Raw genomic sequence first — 17594 nt, 5'->3', positions numbered from 1 at the left:
GCCCTCAGAAACCTCTGATGCCCCCGCCCCACAACCCTTGTGATGCCTTCCCAAAGCCAGGTAAGCAGGGCTTTGGGAAAGGCATGAGGACTCTGACAGGGTCCTAGAGTCCACCTTCCTCCTTTACAAAGCCTAATTAGTGTTTTTCTCAGCCTGTGTTGCTGAGAAATAAGAAAGGCAATTTTATTCCAAAGTAGCTGAAAAGGAAGCTGAGGACGCCAGAGAATTTGCAGCACAGATTTCTTATTATTATTGTGTTGTGTTTTAAGATAAGCACAAATGCTCTGGCAAGAAGGCTATCTGTGGATTTGTGCAAGGTGGCTGATCCCTCAAGGGGGAGCAGATTCAGACAAATTAAAATATTGTTCTATTTCCGGGGAGGGGGGGCGAGATAGGGACCTGGGTGGTGGAAGGAAATTGAACTGCCTTTGAGGTCTCTTAGCAACAGCAGCACGTTCACTTCCGAACAAATCACATGCTTTGATCACAGCTATGTGTTGTTATTGGAACAATTATAGCCGTATCCCAACAGTGCTGGATTTTGGACAGTGTCTCTCATCTCAGTGGATTACAAAGAACCTTTAACAGAGTAAATAAAGGATGAGGAATATCAGGCCCAGTGTCTGAATGTGGCCCTCCAGACCTATCTGGCCCTCAGGATTCTCCCCAGGCCACACCCTTCAACAGCTTCACACATTCCCCGTACATGTTTTTGCTTGACTGGATGGAAAATAGAGGCGGGTGCATGTCTAGGTGTAGCCGAGTGTACTGGACAAAGGGGCAATTCACATGTGTTGCTCCTCCCACTTTTGAGGTAATAATGAGGCGTTTAAATTTGTTCATGCTAGAGGAAGTCAGATAATTTGGAGAGTGGGGAATTAAGCAGTGGCTAGACACTTCCTTCCTTTTCCTTGATGGGGTTCCTAGTTCACACCAACCGTTTAAATGGTAAGCCTTCTTCTTCGTCTGCCTCTGAGCTGGATTACAGAATGCGCCCCAAGAACATGACTGCTGAGATGCAACATTAACTTTCTATTATTAATGCAATGGGGCAAAGAAGAGGCAACGCGTGCGGGGTGGGTGGGAGCCATCATCCTCTCCTCCCAAGACCATTCAAGCCAGAGGATGATTCTCAGTTTGGGGTCTGTTTGTTTTATTGCTCCCCATTCATTATGTTTGTGGGATTCGTGATGTGCTGCTTCTTAATTAGAATAATAGAATTGCAGAGTTAGAAGGATCATCTAGCCCAACCCCTGCAATGCAGGAATCACAGCTAACTAATCCCTGACATAGCAGAATACCACATAATCACCCAGAAAGGCTCCTTTTTGTCACTGGATCCAGGTCTGATTAGCCAGATCTCTAGGAAGGATAATAGTTCCCAGACACTGTTCTTGTTTAATGTACCCTGATCTGAAAAGAATTGACAACCAGTCCATAAAACCAAGTGGGAGATTTTTATGTGTAATAAAACCACGATGCTTTATAAATATCCCTCCCCTCCCAGAGACTTGGAAAACATTTATATTTTTTTTGGAAGCAAACATCCATGCCAGCTCACAAAGTCTAGAATCCATGCTAAGGCTGAAACAAAATATTCTTGCACCAAACTCAGATGTTTGCATCCCTCTAAAAAATAATGTTAGAAATTAAATGTATGGTTCTCAAATATTATAAAAAAGGGGAAGGCAGGAAATGACATCCAATTTTCTTACATAGCTGATAGCAATCTAGGTATGCAATAATCTGATGCTCATTCCAACAATCATTCCATCTCTAATAATACAATAATATTTAATAAGAAGTGCCTGCAAGAATCCTAGGCGCTCTGCAATTGCGTACAGAGGTTGATTGGGTTTAATTTGCTGCATGGATGAGAAGATTTTGATGCTTCTGAAGTCAAGTCAAAATCTGTATGGCTATTTGAGATTCCCTGATATTGAACCTAAATATTTGGTTGTGGGAAAGGACGGATGAGTCATATTAAAAACTGATCAAATAAAGTCAGTCTTAATTGAATCAAACACTGATGTACTCTCTTTTTCAGCTCATATTACAGACAACCATTATCCCCATGCAATAAATCCACAATTGTTTTCAGACATCCGTGGTGCACAACATCCCACAAGGCTTCTGTAAAACAATGGTATTCAATTGTGGGGAAGATCACATTTCCTCAGCACTGAAAACAGAAATATTTTGTGGCTGGGAAAATGGGATTATCTCGCCACCCCCACAACCCCCATGAGTGTGTCCGTTGTTACTGTCTGCATGCTGTAGGCTGTGGTCGCAGAATCCTATTGGATAGTGCTAGTAACATTGCTAGTGGAGAGCAATTCCCTGCTAGTGAAGAACAGTTCTCCCAGCTATGCCTGAACCATTTTGTGGCCTTTTTAAAACATTAAAAAAAAACTAGCTTAAATAAAGCTCTAACAAGAAGGATTCCATCTTCCCTTGAGGCAGGGTCAGCCAATGCAGTCCCCTCCCATATGATGTTGGACTACGACTCCCATCATCCCTGACCATTGGCCATGCTGATTGGGGCTGATGTGAGCTGGAGATCAACAACGTTGGGAGGGCACCATGTTGACTACCCCTGCCTTAGGGAATGTAGTATTCCCACTTTCCTCACTCTTGTGGAATTTCATGTGTGAAGAGAAACAACAAAATGGTGGCCACAAATATTATTGTATTGGTCCCTTACAAATGGGATGGTAAGATGCTGCCAGTTCTTCTTGCTATTATGTCACTGCCAGTGCCGATCTTAGGGCTTCTTTACTCCTAGTGGAGAAACACTACTCCCCCTTCTCCTCACACACCAAAGTGCCAGGTCCTGTTGAAGCACATTTCCCAATATATTATTGGTGGCACAGAGGAGCTCAACCACACAAGAAGATGCCTTATATGGATTCAGACCACTGGCCCATCTGGCTCAATATTGTCTGCACTGACTGGCAGAGGCTCTCCAGCACTTCAGGCAGGGTTCTCTCTCAGCCATACCTGGAGATACCTGGGGTGTGTGTGTGTGTCAGACTAGGAACCTTCTGCATGCAAGACAAATGCTCTACCACTGAGCTATGGCCTACCCATTCCACAACAGAAAGGGACTGGTGATCTTGCTACACTCAAATCAACCAGGGCTCTAGACCAAGTCAGGCTTGCGGTAATTTGGCTGGACCAACTGATACCACTAAGGAAAGGCTTGATACAAGCAGGGACTTTGGAGGCAGGGGGCCACCACCTGCAAGACCTTTCCTCTCCTTCCAGCTCTCCAACCCCATCCATTGGAGCAGCTCTTCTTCTCCAGATGCCATTGGCCCAGCTCATTTCTCAACAGGCCCTCCTCGCCGGCTGCCAGTTTTTAACAGTGCAACGGTCCCAACAGTGAGGTATATGTAGATCCATTCATAATTTTTTCATAAACCCAGGCAAAGGAAGGAGGAAAGGGAAATGGAGGATGGCTTAGGGAAACCCAGAGGCACAGATGAGTTCCTGAGCAAGCTGTTCACAGCACCGGGCTCTTTAGTGGCATCTTCACATTCCAGGTCCCTCTGGCCCCACCGCGGGCGACCAAATCCCAGACCATCTGGCTCAGCAGTTGTGCGGAGAGTCTTCACCTTCCTGCCTGGTGTCTCTCAACAGCGCCTTCCCCGTGGGGGTAGGAGGTGTGATAATAATGTCTGGGACTTTCAGGCGCTTGTCAGCCATGACAGGAATGTCCCCGCTGTCGCCGCCACCACCACCTCTGTTGACGTGTGTTTTAAAGCCTGAGGGAACAAGAGGGAGAGAAAGAGAGAGAGGGAGGGAGAGAGAGAGAGAATTTACCTTTCTCTCGGAGGTGGCAACCTCTGACGTTCATTGTTCCTCAGAGGAAGTTGGGCGTGTGTGTTTTATGTCACAGAGAGGAGTCGGCCCTTCTCAGATAGTGCGTGACTGTTGTATTTCGACAGGAATGCTATTCTGCAGAATGGGGCAGCCACACGAAAAACCCTGCTGCGAGTTAGTGCAAAGCGGGCTTCTGATATTGTGGGAACTTGCAAGAGAAACTCTCCCACAGGCAACTGTGATCTACTGGGCGTATATGGGATAGGCAGATTGGCAGTGCAAATTCCACAAACAGGGTGTTATATGCTGGAAGTAATTTGCCCCCACAAGCAGCCTAGCCACTGCATTTGCTACCAGCTGCAGCCTCTGGACCAACTCCAAGGGTAGCCCCACACAGAGCGCATTGCAGTAATCCAGCCATGAGGTTACCAATGCATGGGCAATTGTGGTCAAGCTATCCCATTCCAGGAATGACCATAGCTGTCTTACCAGCTGAAAGAAGTAAGTGGATAATAAGCTTCCCGCACCTCTGTTAATTCTCTGTTGGCTATGTGACATTGCCTTCCCACACTTTCCACTCCTTCAGTCTGGATTTCCTCATACGAGGGATACTCTTGAAAGGAGAGGGGTATGAGAAAATGTGGGAAGGCAGAGAACATCATACAGATAGTAGGCAATTAATGAAGAGACAGGAAGCACTGACCCTACACATTAAAACAGTACGGCTGAGCCCTTGGTGGCAGGCCCTGATAAAGATTTTAGGAATCATTTACTTCCAAAGCTTGCACTTTCCAGCCGTATGGGAACACACCCACTCCATACATTTAAACCACATTTAAAGACATATGGCCTCCCCACCGCAAAGAATCCTGGGAACTGTAGTTTGGTAAAGGTGCTAGGAGCTGAAGCTCTGAGAGGGGATATTTGGGTGGAAGCTGTGACTTTTTGAGGCACCTAACCATAAGCCTGCATTTTTATCAAAGCTTCTATATATTTCAATCAAGGCTTGTATTTAAAAATGAGCTTAAAAAAGGATTTTCAAATGTTTCATGCCAGGCAGAAGAAACCTTGGCCATTCTCCTAAGACAAGAGGGCCCCATTGATTTATAGTAGAAAAACAATTCTCAAAGTCATAAAAAGGGAGAATTACATATGCTGCCCCAAGGCTGAAAAAACACCATTAGGAATGGGGAAAGATAATACTAATGTGCCTCCCAGTAAAATGAGCCAGATCTTCTTTCTAAGGTTCAAAGGCCAGGAGCAAATGGGGAAAAACATTTAGCTAGAAGAAAGAGAGCATTTTTGGGGAAGTCTTTTTCTAAAGCCATTCTTTCTTAAACTGAAGAGGCTTCTTTTAAAAGTTGTGTTTTACTGAGTTTCTTCCTTTTTACTTTGAAAAGCTTTATTCTTTTAAGAGGCTACCTATGATAAATGTATGAAATATATTAGCTTAAATATATTGGCTTAAATGTAATTATGCAAAGGATTTAAGGAATGCTAGATTCTTATTTCATATGGTTGTAAGAGTTGTATTTATCCTGAAATTAAGTCAGCCACCAGCCCCCCCCCCCTGCCAGACAGAAGACGCCATCCAAGCAGTCTTGATATATAGTTGTCAGGCATTTGTTTAGAAACATTAAATGAAGGAAATCTTTCAATGTTGATGTGAAACTCAAGATCCTTGACATCTGTTGAACATAAAAAATGTAAGATTAAACATTTGTTTTAGAAGGCAATAGGGCAAGAAGGGCAAGAGGTGAGCTGGTAATTAAGATTCCATGTAAGATATATTATTACTTATATGTCATATATATAGCTCTTTGTCTCCCTTATAAGGGCAAGGAAATGGGTGTATCTTTTGTGGGTGTATTTTTTGTGATTGGTTCTAGCAAACAGCCAATAGGAATTTCAACCAGGCTGATTGGACAGAGGCAGCCACAGGAGGAGCAAAGGGGGCTGGATTAAGGGAATATAAGTGCTGGCCAGAATGGCAGGAGGCCAGGCCAGAGCTTGGTAACCATGTACCACTGTGCCTCTTATTTATTTGTCTGACAAATAAATTACTATTTTAATTTCTCTATTGCTGCGTTGAATATTTCATTCCAGCTAAGCGTTAACCACAAGCAGGGTGCTACATTTTATGGTGCCCTGTGACTCGGATAAGTGGTCTGCTGGAACGCAGCCCCTTCGCCCTACTGGGCAGGGTACAAGAGAGAGGACAACTGCTTACCCAAAGCGCGCACTGGTAAATTTTTCCAGGGGGAATGCAGAAGACTCGTCTGTCTGATACCCTGCTCACTGGCGGCGACGGACCGGGGGAAACAGGGAACCAACCAAGGGTAAGTGCACAAAGGGATTTTTGGCCCTCCAATTAATTAGGAGGAAGAGAAGTCTTGATCAAACTTCTGCGTCTCAGTAAGGGGAAACTGAGTACGCTAGGTGGTTGGGTACATCAGATGGTGATCTGGTGTAGGGAAAGGGAAGGATTGGGAGGTAGAGTGTGGTGAAGTATCCAGCGCATTGTATGTGTGAGAAAGTACAGAGCAATCTGTAGCTGACCCGAGTGTGGAGTGGGCAGTACTTCGGTTCCTAGTAAGGCGACTTCACTAGGCAAGGAAACCCACGAAGCGCGTCTGTGAGTGACTGAGTGGATACTTCACAGGGCCATACAATGGGAATTGGGGGTTCAAAGGGGGAAAATACACCTCTTGAGTGTATGTTAAATAATTTTAAGAAAGCCTTCTCAGGGGCATATGGAGTCAAAATGACGCCAGAGCGCTTGAGAACGTTATGTGAACTAGAATGGCCAAAACAAAATACTGGATGGCCATCTCAGGGAACTTTTGATATAAATTTAGTGAGCAAACTTTGGACTGATATCGCCAAAGAAACTGGAGGGTGCCCAGAACAATTTCCATATATAGATTCCTGGCTGAGCACATTAAATAAAAATCCTCCATGGATAAGGGAATGCAAAGTCAAACGATGCAAATTATTGGCTGTAAAAGCCGAAGCTAGGAAAGGAATCTTGCCAAATAAACTCAAACCCATTTTTGAGGGGCCAGAGGAAGAGGTGCTTCCACCTCCACCCTATGCTCCACATCGAAGGGAGCTTAATCCAAACACTCCACCAGTTGTAACCCCAAGGCAAGAAACTGGAATGAATAATGGGAGTGGAGTCACAGAGTTTGATTCCTTGATAGATTATGATAAATATCTTCAGGAGGCATTGGAGTCCTATAATAAAGCCCAAGCAGAAGTGGTTATTCCACCTGTGACTCCTAATAGACCTCCATCTACAGTCTCCTTTAGTGGAACAACTGATTGCCCACCCCAAACCCCTGTACATCCAAGTCCCAGAGAAATATTACAGAAGTTACAGGGAGACCTTGCTCGGTCAGCAAGCAATACAGCCAGGCGTATAAAGCTGCTAAAAGAACGCCTTGCGACAGATACCATCCCCTATGATTTGAGGCCCCTAGAGCAAAGTGAAGAGAAAGGTCACGTAGTAGCCCCTCTTAGAAGAGTATTTGATGCACTTGAGGAGCCTGCGCTGGTTAATGGGCAACCCGGACCACGGCCACCTCGAACTTCGACCCTGCAATATATTCCATTCACAACTACAGATCTGATGAATTGGAAAACACACACCCCATCTTTTGCAGAAAAACCTCAGGCTATGATGGACTTGGTGACTTCAATAGTAAATACTCATAGTCCTACTTGGACAGATTGCCGCCAGCTCCTGAATACTCTGTTCACCACTGAGGAAAGGAGAGACATAATTGAAAAGGCACAGATATATTTGCGTGAGCAGGCCAGAGTGGGAAATATTTATAATATTGACCGTCATCTCCAAGATAACTTTCCCTTGGAAGATCCTAATTGGGATCCAAACAATGTAATTCACCTGGCCAGACTCACCACCTACCGCCAGACACTTGTGCAAGGTATCCGCAGGGCATGCCAGAAGCCCACTAATATGTCTAAAGTCTCAGAAGTAGAACAGAAACCAAATGAGAGTCCGGGAGACTTTTTAGAGAGGCTGCAAGAAGCCTATCGTATATGGACTCCTTTTGACCCTGAAGCCCCTGAAAACAGTAGAATGATTACTGCTACATTTGTGGCCCAGTGCGCTTCTGACATTCGTAAGAAAATTCAGAAATCAGAAGGATGGGAAGGGATGCTGATGAGCCAAATTATGGCCATTGCACGCCGAGTTTATCGGAATAGGGATGAGGCTGAGAAGCAAGAGAAGAAGAAGTGGCAGAAGGAAAAGATGGTAATGCTAGCCACAGCAGTGAAGCAAGACCACCGCCCCTTAAATGGAGGGCGAGGGCGAGGAAGGAATCCACCACTGGGAAGGAATCAATGTGCAAATTGCAAGAAGGAGGGTCATTGGAAGCGGGAGTGTCCTGAACCCCTGAGGTTGGAAGAAGTACGCCCAGGCCCAGGCCCAGGCCCAGGCTCCGGCCCAAGAAACCAGGGACGGGGACGGGGAATGATCCGAGATGGAAGATATCAGAGACCAGGACAGGGACGGAGTAGAGACAATTTCATTGGACTGGCAGAAGAGGATTTTACTCAAGACTAGGAACGACCGGACTCCATAAAGTTAGGCTTCCAGGAGCCCACGGTCACGATTCAATTAGGGAGCCATTTAATAGACTTTATGATTGATACTGGGGCTGAATACTCAGTACTCCCAGAACTATTGCAGAAAAAGGCATCCAAAAGTGTAATCATTAAAAGTGCCACTGGACAGTCAGCTAAGAGGTCTTTCCTCCAACCTTTGGAATGCCAGATTGGGGGACATCGTTTAACCCATCAGTTTTTGTATATACCTGAGTGTCCAATACCTCTCTTAGGCAGAGATATGCTGTCCAAATTGCAGGCCCAAATCACTTTCACTCCTCGAGGTCCAGAAATGAAACTGCCATCAAAAGCAGCAGGAATAATTACCCTCTCAGTACCTAAGGAACAATCATGGCGCCTAATGTCAGCCTTGCAAGTCCAACCCACATTGGATACAGAATTAAACAAGCTCCTCCGAACTCTACAGGTGCCACCAGGAGTATGGGCCGAAAATAGCCCACCAGGAATGGCTAAGAATATAGCTCCAATTGTAGTAACCCTAAAACCTATGGCTACCCCTGTATCTGTAAAGCAATATCCCTTACCCCGGCGAGCAGCGGAGGGCATCCAGAAACATTTGGACCGCCTATTAAAATATGGTCTGCTTAAACCTTGCCAATCAGAATGGAACACACCCCTTTTGCCTGTTCGAAAACCTGGGACAGATGAATACAGGCCAGTGCAGGACTTGAGGCTCGTAAACCAGGCTATCGAGACCTTGCACCCAAATGTACCAAACCCATATACCTTGCTGAGTTTGATCCCACCAGAAGCAACATTTTTTACTGTATTGGACTTGAAAGATGCATTCTTCTGTTGCCGGCTGGCACCACAGAGCCAACCTATATTTGCCTTCCAGTGGGAAGACCCTTTGACAGGAACAAAAGGCCAGCTAACCTGGACAAGATTGCCCCAAGGATTCAAAAATTCCCCAACTTTATTTGGCACTGCCTTGGCGAGGGATCTAACAAGTTACCCCTCAATACCGGGAGAAAAGGTGGTTCTGCAATATGTGGATGATCTTATACTAGCTGCAAAGGATTTTGATACCTGTAAAGAAGGGACAGAGGAACTGCTCCACTTGCTCTGGGAAGCTGGCTACCGAGTTTCCCAGAAAAAGGCACAGTTATGTTTAGAAAAGGTCAAATATTTGGGCTTTGACATCTCACACCAACAACGAGCATTGAGACCAGAGAGGAAAGAAGCTATTTGCCTTATCAAGGAACCTACCACAAGAAAACAACTTAGGGGATTCCTGGGAACAGCAGGGTTTTGTAGACTATGGATACCTGATTTCAGTAGTCTGGCCAAGCCCTTACATGAAAGCACTCGAGGTGCAGAAAAGGACCCATTCGTATGGGGACCTGAGCAGAAACAAGCCTTTTTAGTTATCAAACAACGACTTATGGAGGCACCAGCCCTTGGATTGCCTAATTCGGAAAAACCCTTTCAGCTGTATGTACATGAACAGAATGGGATTGCAGCGGCAGTCCTGACCCAGAGATTAGGAAGTTGGAACCGTCCAGTAGCTTATTTGTCTAAACAATTGGACTCAGTAGCAAAAGGATGGCCTCCATGCCTAAGGGCAGTAGCAGCCACTGCGAGCCTTGTCAAAGAAGCTGATAAATTTACCTTTGGCCAGACGATGTATGTGAATGTACCTCATGCTGTTCTGACACTCATGGAATATAAGGGTAGTTATTGGCTAACGAACCCAAGGATGGCTAGATACCAAGGCCTATTGTGTGAAAATCCCAGGATTCATCTACGAGTAGTGAATATGCTTAATCCAGCGACTTTGCTGCCCCTACCAGAGGTAGATGATGAAGAATCACATGATTGTCTCCAAGTAATGGATGAAGTTTATTCCAGTAGACCTGATCTGAAAGATGAGCCATTGAAAAATCCAGATGTTGTATATTATACGGATGGTAGCAGTTACCTGCATGAAGGTGCCAGACGAGCAGGATATGCTGTGGTCACCAATGAGGAAGTTGTGGAAGCTGAGGCTTTGCCTGCTGGCACCTCAGCACAAAAGGCTGAACTTATAGGTTTAACTAGAGCTCTGCAATTGGCAGCCGGATGTAAGGCAAACATCTATACTGATTCAAAATATGCCTTCTTAACCCTGCATGCACATGGAGCTCTATGGAAAGAAAGAGGTCTAATCGGAGCCCACGGGAAGGCTTTGAAATATGGACCTGAAGTAGAAATCCTGTTAGAAGCAGTATGGGCTCCAGAACAGATTGCTGTAATGCACTGCAAAGGTCATGGACGAGGAAGGGATCCAATAACCAGAGGAAATCATGCTGCTGACAAAGCAGCCCGAGAGGCAGCCCAAAAGCCTGTGGGAGGATTTATAGCAGCCCTCATACCAGAGGTAGTTCCAGAAGATGTTAAACCTCACTATACCCCAGAAGAGAGGAAGTGGGCTGAACAGGAAGGAGCAGTTGTGAAGGACGGTTGGATGATCCTGCCGGACAATAGGATTTATGTACCTCATCATCTAGCAGGCACAATTGTAAGAAATTATCATGAATCTACTCACCTTGGCGGTACTGCAACTAGAGAGAGTCTCAGTCGGAAGTTGTATATTATTAATCTATCACAATTAGCAACTTGCATTTCACAGAAATGTGTTCTTTGTGCTAAAAACAATCCCAGGCAGGGACCGGTACAACCTCCTGGAATTCAGCATGTGGGATACGTCCCCATGGAAAGCCTAATTGTGGACTTCACAGAGCTGGTCCCTTCTAAGGGATTCAAGTATCTCCTTGTGTTTGTAGATACTCTTACCGGATGGGTTGAAGCTTTTCCCACCCGAACTGAAAAGGCACGAGAGGTAACTAAAAGACTCCTCACTGAATTGATCCCAAGGTTTGGATTACCTAGATGCATTGGAAGTGATAATGGGCCAGCGTTCATTGATCAAGTAGTACAAGAAGTATGTCGAGTCCTACAAGTAAAATGGAGACTGCATACAGCATATAGGCCTCAGAGTTCAGGGAAAACTGAAAGAATGAATCGGACTCTGAAAACCCAATTGGCAAAATTAACCCAGGAAACGGGATTGGGATGGGTAGATGTGTTACCCATAACACTGTTTCGTGTTCGGTGTGCACCCACAAAAAGACTTAAGTTGTCACCTTTTGAGCTCCTGTATGGGAGACCGCCCTCCTTTGTTCAGGATATTCCAGCTGACCTTAAACAAATAGGAGATCATGTGACACAGGGACAAGTGCAATCTCTCTCCCGTGTTTTTGTTTCTCTTAACAGGTGGGCCCTCGAGCGCACGCCGTGCAGCATTGCCGAGCCGATTCATCAGTTCCAGGCTGGCGATAGCGTATGGGTGAAAGAGTGGAAACGTGATCCACTTGCACCTAAGTGGCGTGGACCTTACACCGTCTTGCTCTCTACTCCAACAGCGGTGAAGGTAGCTGAGGTGACCCCCTGGATTCATCACTCTCGTTTGAAGAAGTCTGAAGGCAGTTGGACGTGCAAAGGTGACCCCTCTAATCCTTTAAAACTAACTCTCTCCAAAAACCCCTGTATCTAGCCCTACCGGGAACGGGCTAGGTCACGGGCAACATTTGACGACCGGCCTGCTGCAGCCACAACCTGGAAGCTGGCTGACCTGCGCACGCCTGAAGCTTGAGGAGCGTCTGAACCAGCGACTGTGAACGGAAAGATTCTCTAATACAATTGATTGACTGCCCCCCTTGTGGAACAATTATCAGAGATATTACTCATTGGGGATCCTCGAGATATATGTTTTGGTCTTGGTGGTTCCCCATTTCTGTCACTGGGGGAATTATATTGGGGCTAATAATTATTTGCTATCACAATAAGGTAATCTTTTGTGGAAGGAATGCATATACTAGACATCAACATGATTTTATTATTAATCCTGATCCCTTGGGAAGGGGAAGGGTCCTTGAATCTGACCAAATTGGCTAAATATGGATTCAGCCATGACCACAATATGTGGGTAGGTTTAGCTGAAATGGTAGCTAATGTTGCAAATAGGACCAATTGCCTTGTTTGCTCTCTTGGGCCAGATGATTCAGAGGGAGGTATGCCCTTATTACCGATACCATTAGATGCTATTGGTATGGTAAGCGAAATGCCACACCAAACTGAAATACAGAATTTCCCCGGATGGAACTCAACTAAACCATTACGAGTTATACCTGTACAAGGGGAATTCTGTGTACATAAATCATCAGATGCAGCTGATTCTCCCATGATAGGCTCTTCTCATTGTCACTATACTTGGGATTATAAGAAGAATAGTCATACCTGGGCACACGGTACTACCTATCGAACTCGGAATACCTTGCCCTGTGCACCTCCTTTTATTCATGCATGGAAAGTGGTGTGGAACATAACTGTGACAGAAAAAGGCAATCTAACATACTGCACTGTAAACTCTCTACCCCTTTTGGTATTTCGCCTTCTGTATTCCCCGTACCAAAAACCTCAGACCCGATGGTTGTGGTGGATATGTGGAGAATGGGCGTACAAGAAACTCCCTTCCAAATGGAGTGGGACTTGTTTCTTGGGTTGGGTATTACCACCAATGTGGATTATGCCCACTAGTTCGGCCAGGCGAACACGAAGGAATGCTGATATTTCTCATATAGCAGGAGGAAGTACCCAAAGTTGGAGCGGTACTGATGATTGGCCACCAGAGCGCATTATAGCCTATTATGATCCTGCCTCCTGGAATCCTGGTGAGCTCATACAAGGGGCACGGGATCCTATTTATAATCTAAACAGAATAATTCGATTGCAAGCAGTAGTGGAACTTGTAACCAATGCAACGGCCCAGAGTTTGAGACTTATTGCACAACAGTTGGATGAAAGTAGAGCCGCCATTTTGCAGCTGAAAATGGGAATGGATTATGTACTTGCCAGGCAGGGAGGCCTATGTGGAGTCTTGAACTTGACAGGGAATGCCTGTTGCTTTAACATTTCTGATAATGGTGAGGCAATCCGTGTGTTGGCCACAAAGATGGAGAATATAGCACATGTCCCAGTACAAACATGGGAAGGATGGGATATGGGATGGCTCACCAATTGGTTACCTAATGTCACAGGACTCAAAGGGATACTATTGTCTTGCTTGTTTTTCTTGACAGTAGTAGTATTGGTTTTATGTATGATGCCATGTATCATTTCATGTTTTAGAAGTACAATTAGCAAGATGGTTTCAAATGAAACTCTACCTCATATCATGGCCCTATACAGAGCTTTACCTCAGGAATATGATGAAGGTCAAGCTATCAAGGACACTTGGGATGAAGGTCCTTGAGCTTGAAAGGGGGGAATGAGGCACCTAACCATAAGCCTGCATTTTTATCAAAGCTTCTATATATTTCAATCAAGGCTTGTATTTAAAAATGAGCTTAAAAAAGGATTTTCAAATGTTTCATGCCAGGCAGAAGAAACCTTGGCCATTCTCCTAAGACAAGAGGGCCCCATTGATTTATAGTAGAAAAACAATTCTCAAAGTCATAAAAAGGGAGAATTACATATGCTGCCCCAAGGCTGAAAAAACACCATTAGGAATGGGGAAAGATAATACTAATGTGCCTCCCAGTAAAATGAGCCAGATCTTCTTTCTAAGGTTCAAAGGCCAGGAGCAAATGGGGAAAAACATTTAGCTAGAAGAAAGAGAGCATTTTTGGGGAAGTCTTTTTCTAAAGCCATTCTTTCTTAAACTGAAGAGGCTTCTTTTAAAAGTTGTGTTTTACTGAGTTTCTTCCTTTTTACTTTGAAAAGCTTTATTCTTTTAAGAGGCTACCTATGATAAATGTATGAAATATATTAGCTTAAATATATTGGCTTAAATGTAATTATGCAAAGGATTTAAGGAATGCTAGATTCTTATTTCATATGGTTGTAAGAGTTGTATTTATCCTGAAATTAAGTCAGCCACCAGCCCCCCCCCCCTGCCAGACAGAAGACGCCATCCAAGCAGTCTTGATATATAGTTGTCAGGCATTTGTTTAGAAACATTAAATGAAGGAAATCTTTCAATGTTGATGTGAAACTCAAGATCCTTGACATCTGTTGAACATAAAAAATGTAAGATTAAACATTTGTTTTAGAAGGCAATAGGGCAAGAAGGGCAAGAGGTGAGCTGGTAATTAAGATTCCATGTAAGATATATTATTACTTATATGTCATATATATAGCTCTTTGTCTCCCTTATAAGGGCAAGGAAATGGGTGTATCTTTTGTGGGTGTATTTTTTGTGATTGGTTCTAGCAAACAGCCAATAGGAATTTCAACCAGGCTGATTGGACAGAGGCAGCCACAGGAGGAGCAAAGGGGGCTGGATTAAGGGAATATAAGTGCTGGCCAGAATGGCAGGAGGCCAGGCCAGAGCTTGGTAACCATGTACCACTGTGCCTCTTATTTATTTGTCTGACAAATAAATTACTATTTTAATTTCTCTATTGCTGCGTTGAATATTTCATTCCAGCTAAGCGTTAACCACAAGCAGGGTGCTACATTTTAAAGCAGTATAAATGAGCTATCAATGTATGGCATGGATCTGACTTTGCATGCAGAAGGTCCCAGGTTCAATCCCTGGTGTCTCCAGGGAGAGCTGGGGAAAGATTCTGTCTGAAACCCTGGATGTTCACTGCCAGTCAATGTAGACAGTACTGAGCAGGATGGACCAATGGTCTGACTCAGTATAAAGCAGCTTCCTATTAAGGCCAGCCCTGGTTATATGGTTGTTTAATTTTGCTTTACAGGGCCAGATTAAGACCTTTGGAGGCCCTAAGCACTGGAAATACGATGGTGCCCTTTAAATGTAATCCAAAATAAAAACAATACCAAACTTTTAGTATTATTTGCTATGCTTGTATACACCTAGAATTTACGTGCGTCCTGAAATGTACATGCATGTATGTCATGTGCAGCATGTGACAGGATCAGGTTCCCTTGCATTATTTTGATCTACCTTGGTAGGACACCCCCTGGTTTAGGTGGGGGTAAGTAATGAAAGTAAAGAGGAAAATGGGGAAAATAGTGTGGGGTGCAGTGTAAGGAAGTCTAACAAATATCTGATTGTTCTCCTGATGACTATTTCAAGGCTTGTTGAACTCAAAGGTAATATTTTAGAAACCTCTTTTTTGTGCCCCTGCTTTTGCTTGTGGTCTATAAGCATATATTTAGTTTGCCTATTGAGTAATCCAGCACTGACTGTCACCACAGTATGCATCCATCGTTGGTGTGTCAGGTCAGATCTGCCCCTCTGCAGCTGTAGCTGAATGTGTTCTGCTCCTGAGGATGCTGGCAGGTCTTCTGTTCCCTAATGCTTCAAGATTGATCACCTCCCTCGCCCTTCTAATGATGGGCCATATGGTGAAAGCATGCTTCGATACACCAGGTTTGCCGTCAACTGACACAGTGCCATCACCATGGTAAAGAAGATCCTGGGTTATATTTAGATTGTTGTGCGGCGCTGAATACAAATGACGCTTCCGAAGAAGAAGCTGCCCTCCAAAGAAGAAGAAGAGAAGACTCATAAACTGGTGCTTTCCTTCCTTCTCAGACCCCTTCCCTACCAAATTGCCTACAACTAGCAAAGTTTGCAGCCAAAAATGTTGCAAGGTCGCCCTCTGGTGGGCATTGGAGAGACACATATGGGATGCATGCTGTAATCTGCCAGCAAAGCAGACATTCGTGACGATTTGTGCTCATGAGGGTATCGGGGTGATTATACATACACAATCCTGCTTTCAATGCCTGTGTATGATTTGGCTAAGTTTTATTTTATTTATTTAACAAGATTTATGTACAGATCGATTGTAATAAAACCTCTGATTCACAAGGAACATTAATACTATCAAAAAAACAGTTTAAAAGAATTAAAAGCATTTAATAATAATTAAAAGTAAAAGTGGGTTGGTGCCAGGGGTTCGGGCCTGTGGGTTTCCTTAAGGCAGTCTTCCCTTTCTCCAGATGCTTCAAGATCTGCAGGAGTTCGTTCCTGCGCAGGCTTACTTAGAAGACAGTCCCACAAGGCTCAGTATAGGACTTACTTAAAAGGTAAAGGGACCCCTGACCATTAGGTCCAGTCATGACCGACTCTGGGGTTGTGGTGCTCATCTCGCCAGCGTACAGCTTCCGGGTCATGTGGCCAGCATGACTAAGCCACTTCTGGTGAACTAGAGCAGCGCACGGAAACGCCGTTTACCTTCGCGCCGGAGCGGTACCTATTTATCTACTTGCACTTTGACGTGCTTTCAAACTGCTAGGTTGGCAGGAGCAGGGACCGAGCAGCGGCAGCTCACCCCGTCGCGGGGATTCGAACCGCTGACCTTCTGATCGGCAAGTCCTAGGCTCTGTGGTTTAACCCACAGCGCCATCCAAGTCCCAGGACTTACTTATTCCGAAGCAAGTGTCTAAAATTATGCATGGCGTATAGAAAGCAGACTGGGGAAAGAACCCTCTCATAATACAGTGGTATCTCGGGTTACATACGCTTCAGGTTACATACGTTTCAGGTTACAGACTCCGCTAAACCAGAAATTGTGCTTCAGGTTAAGAACTTTGCTTCAAGATAAGAACAGAAATCGTGCTCCGGTGGCGCGGCAGCAGCAGGAGGCCCCATTAGCTAAAGTGGTGCTTCAGGTTAAGAACAGTTTCAGGTTAAGAACGGACCTCCGGAATGAATTAAGTACTTAACCCAAGGTACCACTTTACTAGAACTCTGGACCAGCCAATAAAGCCGAATGCTGGAAGATTCAAGAGGGCCAAAATAAAGCACTTATTCGCAGAGCAGCACATAGTTAAACTATGGAACTCACTTGCACAAGAAACTGTAATGGCCACCAACCTGAATGGCTGTAAAAGATGGAGGCAAAGGGTATCAGTAGCTACTAATCACAATGGCTGTGCTCTTCCTCCACTGTCTAAGTCAGGGTGTCCCTGCATAGCACTTGCTGTGAACTGCAGGTGGGGAAAGCACAGTTGCCCTCATGTGCTGCTCACAGACTTCCCAGAAGAGGCATCTGGTTGGCTGCTGAGAACAGGATGCTGGACTAGATGGACCCTTCACCTGATCCAGCAGGGCTGTTAAGTTCTTATGTCCATTAACCACTCTCTACACTGGC

At 44.8% G+C, this 17594-nt stretch overlaps 1 long non-coding RNA gene across 1 annotated transcript in view; it reads right to left on the bottom strand.

Annotated features, from left to right (window-relative positions):
- Positions 1–1457: 1457 nt before the first annotated feature.
- The window catches only part of LOC309347670, a 29954-nt gene continuing 13817 nt past the window's right edge, over positions 1458–17594 (bottom strand). Inside the window, exon 3 of the long non-coding RNA XR_014159008.1 lies at positions 1458–3767. This is a non-coding gene — a long non-coding RNA (uncharacterized lncRNA). The remainder of the gene's footprint in view (positions 3768–17594) is intronic.

Source organism: Podarcis erhardii (genome assembly GCF_964252035.2).
Source record: "Podarcis erhardii genome assembly, chromosome: 7".
NCBI lineage: Eukaryota > Metazoa > Chordata > Lepidosauria > Squamata > Lacertidae > Podarcis > Podarcis erhardii.
Note: the sequence above shows the minus strand (reverse complement) of the source record. Positions and strands in the feature narration are given on the sequence as shown.